The following is a 4,897-nucleotide window of genomic DNA, read 5'->3' on the forward strand; positions in this document are numbered from 1 at the left end:
ATATATATATATATATATATATATATATAAATGTATATATGATGGTAACATGCTTGTACCAGATGTGAGTAATAAAGTCAGGAAGATTTGTGAGGGCAATGAGTGGCAGTCAAGTGAAATGCACACTTGACTTCATGCAGGCTCAAAGGTCTGGCGGTTCGCGCCTCGTCGTGGTCACTGCTATTAGGAACCACTTTACCCCAGCTTGCTTCTGTCAACACCTGCTGTAGAAACAGATTTTGATAGCACTAGCGTAAGGCTAACAACCTCTGCTGCATAAAAGACATGCATAAGTAGCTTTGCTCGGATAAGCTTGTTATAGAAACCAACGCAACACAGTCGTGGGTGCTCCCCGAATGTAGCTAAAAGAGCACGATGGAAAAAATCTAGGCGTATGTGATGCATCGACGTCAGTAAAGACGTCATTCGTATTTTAACAAGTACATTGATGAATCATTAATAAATTCAGTTTTGCATTAGTCCATGCCGATGGTAATGAAGCATGATTTATAGAAAGTGCGGTGTGTAACTTCACACGTGCGCCCGATGAGTTGGCTGTTTTTCGTAAACAGAAATTATATTTTATTATATAGATGAATAGATGATGATGAATAGAATATAGATCAGGCGGTGAATAATAGGTATACTATAGGTATGATCAAATGCACATAACTCCTTATATCCTTGTACTCTTGATAAGATGATATAATGATTCTAAGAGCTGCTAAACAGCAGTTACTTTTGTAAGGCAATCTTTTTAAGCGGTCAAATTGAGTAGCAGCGCAAATAAGAGTATTGCCTTAGCAACATCGAATCTAGTAAACGCTCTAATATAATGTTTCTAATAGCTGCTTGTTTGTGTTTTGCACGGTAAACACACCAAAAACTAGTCAAAACAGCGGGAGACGGGGGACGGGAAATTTTGAGAGATCGCGAAGAGACGGTGCGTGCGCGTACGGTAGACGCGCGCCTACTAAATTATTCAGCAGTTCCAGGAAGTACAGCTGCAAAAAAGCCCCCTAAGTATTTGTGGAGCGAGGTTTAAGAATAGATTCGCCTATTAGCGATGACTTGCTGTACATTGGGTTAGGCTGACGCATTGCAAACACACGCGTGTCCGCGCAACACACACTTAACGCGCAAATATACGCAGTTCTAAACTTTTATCTGTGACATCATTTCGCCGATAGCTTGTAACTAATTTCCTGCCGAGCTAATACCTTGCTGTTTCGGGCAACTGTGGACATATTCATCGTTGCAAGCCATTTCCGTGACATCCGATGTTTTATGGGAACGCATGTGGCGTGGGGTACGAGAGCGAATTGCCATCAATACTCTGCCCGGCACTGCCTGAGCTCTAAAGTGAACCGGTTAGCACGTGTCCACCGGCTACATTACCAGCACACTCAATATCTAACTCATAGCTGCCTTGGCTTCACGATTCAGTACCGCTACATAGACAGTTGGCTCAATATCTATTTTATAGCTATCTTGGTTTCAGGGTTCGGTAGCAATACATAGACAGTGGGCTCAATATAAAATTAATAGTTATCTTGGCTTCAAGATTCAATAGCAAAACATAGAGAGGGGGCCTAATGTAAAATTCATAGTTGTCTTGACTTAAATATTAAATACCGCTACATAGACAGTGGGCTCAATATCTAATTCATAGTTATCTTGACTTCACGGTTCATGCAGTACCACTACATAGACAGTGTGCTCAATAGCTAATTCATAGCTAGTTATCTTGGCTTCAGTATTCAGTAGTTGCCATCGCTTCTGTAGCTTCTACTTTTAGCCTCTGGTTCTTCAGCACCTCATCCTGGTGTTAAAATCTCACATTTCCCGCATCGCTAATTTTAGCCGTGGTAAATGGTCCATCATTTTACTGGATAACAGGTGCTTTGGTGTGAGTGGGTGGGGGTTAGTAATCATTCTGGAGCTCACAGTCTGATAAATGTAATGTCAGACACACAGTCTGGCATTTATTTTGACTTTGTTTAACTAGTTGGTTTATTTTTTATTTTTAACGCTATGAGAGATTTTTTTCGAAAAATAGTAGTCGTCAGATGCATAGGCCTACAAATCCATTGTTACGCAAGTAAACACACGCACGGATGCATACACATGTCGAAGTGATCTGGAGTTGTTTGCAATTATTTTGATCCTATTAAAATTGGCAGTTGATTTGGTGAAGCTGAGCCATAACAAGTGAAAAATCACTTGGGCTAAATTTTATATAGTAAGCCTAAAGCTCTCTTCCCCATATGTCTCTGGAAATTTAATAATACACTATGCCTCTTGCTGATATGAATTGACGCGCTGACGCACCACATCTTCATAGTGTTTATCAAATAACGTTACGCATTTTTCATGGAAATAACTTACAAGTTAACCAAGTGACGATTCGTTAGAAAATTGCGCCCCACAAGATTTTCTGACTAAAATAAAGACGGTCATCCTCTGACGGTCATCTCTAGGCGCCGGCGATTCTAATGACATAGATTGCCTCGTCTCCGCTACAGTACGATGTCCCGCGTACCCAATCTGGACGGCACGTGCCCATCTAAGTCTGGCGTGGCAGGCAAAAACGCGCGGGGATCTGCAGGCTGCTCGCTGCTGCGTTAAAATAAAAGCAACTGGAATCCAAGCTGGTGTAACGTATATATGCAGAGACCTAATAAGGCTGGCGGGCCAGCTGCGTGGGGAGTTGTGACTCGTGCACGCGCCAGCCGATAGGGGGCCTACTTGTGTTTCACCTCAGCGCCGAGCAGCCTACCGCAAGCGAGGGCGCCTCCGCGAATGTTTTTCCTATAGAGGGAGACGCGTGCTTCCAATCAGGCCTGCCTTGCCCGCCTGCGAAAAGTGGGCTGCTTGTTGGCTGGTGCGCGTTGCTAGCCAGCTAAGCGTGTAAGGGAAGCAACCTGGCAGGACGGTGAAGTGTTTGCGTGTGTGACGTTGCATAGGACCTGCTTCCAGCTGTGATTACCACTGCACTCTGGATACATTACCTCACTGTGAGGCGCATTTGTTTAAGGATACCTTTGAAGAGCACATGTAAGATCAATGCTTGCACATATATACGTTAACCATTTGCTATTCGTTGCGTGTGTTCTCGTGTTCACCCTTCCTAATGTAGGAAGCCATGCCGACATTACAATGACTGCATGTTCTCTGCTATTCACACCCTTTGTAGATATCTGAATTACACGCTTCCTTTGCCAGAGAATAGCGGGTGTTTGAGTATATTCACCATTAAATGAATGTAATATGGCTTCAGTAGTGATTCTGTTCAACTTGCACATCATGTTGGTTGCAAACGGGTCTTAGGTCCATGAAGCTTTACATAGACGCAACAGCTTTGTTCTCTTTGTACCAATGTCACCAGTAGTGTGGCACCTCTGCAATCCATCTGTGTGAGATAATTATGTAATGGAATTTTGTTGTAGTAACATGTCATCGTCGTCTGTCGGCTCGTTCATCAAATTCCTCTGTATTCTGGGTTATACTTTGAAACCATTTACCCAAGTGGCTTCTGCCTTCACATGTCACGCGTGGTGTCACATATTTAATGCAGTGTCTAACGAACGAGCTCTAAGTTATAGAATTTTGCGGTCATGTTCGGATGTCAGCGTTAGGTTGAGCTGAGTATAAAGAGCGGATTATGACGCTTCGGGGCAGGATAGTTTTACATGTGACCATTGACACGGGAGCTTTACGTGTCTCCACTGGCAGGCCACGGTGTTAACAAGATATTTTGTTTGCGGCAATAAGTGGCTGATACCTTTTGCATGACGTGCCCCGAGGGTTGGCTGTACATCGGGCAACCTTGTAACACGCTCGCGCCACAGAAATAGCGGCGAGACGTAAGCAAGACCCCGCTAGCTACTTCGCCTTGCTTCCGAGTTATTTTAGTCTACGCGTGATGCTGCGGAGGCTGTAGCCAAGGCGATGTCTTTGAAATGCTCCCCGTGGCAGGCGCTTACTTTTTGATGCATCATGCGAATGAAATGCGTAATACCATGAACATGTCTATACAGTCTATATTTATATATGTATATTATGTTCACGGTAGTATAAATCAACGTAGAGTGAATGAGATCGAGGTCAAATAAACTTCACTGGCAGTTTCGTATGCAAGTATTAATTATGTTGCTCTGATTTTGTGAAGCCAGTGTAGGAAGATTGCATTGTGATAAACCGGTGAGATATATGTTAGCTATAAGTATTCAAATCTCTCGTTGTGATTTAGAAAAAAGTAAAAGTACCGTACTTCCAAAAAAAATTCTTCGAAGCTCCCACCAAAAAACTCGGTGCGTATGTGATGCATACTGTCTTACTCCGTGTGAGTCCGCATCCGCTTTACAGCAATGTGAGTGTGAGTGTAAGCGAATCGACGTGATTCATATAGGAATACTGCTCAACTTTCGATGTTCTAAAAGTAGCCGCATATATACAGCCGGTGAATCGTACAGTGCTGCGCGTACTGGGGCCGGTCGTATCCTCCTTCTGTTTATTTTTCCCTACTTGCTAATAATAGATGCAGCTTGCCTCCTTCTATTCTAAATTACAGGACTCGTGTCCGAAGCATAGGTTGTGTATTTTCTAGGTTGTGATATTTTTTGAGTCATGCAGCTATTGGGGTATTGCTGCTATTATGGTTTGCTGGACACGTGGCCATTATACCCGGCTGTTGTTATCTTCAGTAGCTTTCGGTGGAAATTGCTTGTGCGGTTTCTTTGGTAATTGCTTGCATCCGAGTATTTTAAGGGACCATGTGCTTATAGTAGAGAGAGCCAGAGAGAGCGAGAGAGACAGAGAGAGGGAGGGGAGAAAGAGAGAGAGAGAGAGAGAGAGAGAGAGAGAGAGAGAGAGAGAGAGAGAGAGAGAGAGAGAG

At 43.4% G+C, this 4,897-nt stretch overlaps 1 protein-coding gene across 1 annotated transcript in view; it reads left to right on the top strand.

Moving 5' to 3' along the window:
- LOC106806596 (palladin-like) overlaps positions 1-4,897 on the top strand; it is an 18,220-nt gene that overhangs the window by 1,279 nt on the left and 12,044 nt on the right. The gene's annotated exons all lie outside the window — the stretch shown is intronic.

This window comes from Priapulus caudatus, unplaced genomic scaffold, assembly GCF_000485595.1.
Source record: "Priapulus caudatus unplaced genomic scaffold, Priapulus_caudatus-5.0.1 Scaffold9, whole genome shotgun sequence".
Classification (NCBI taxonomy): Eukaryota; Metazoa; Priapulida; class Priapulimorpha; order Priapulimorphida; family Priapulidae; genus Priapulus; species Priapulus caudatus.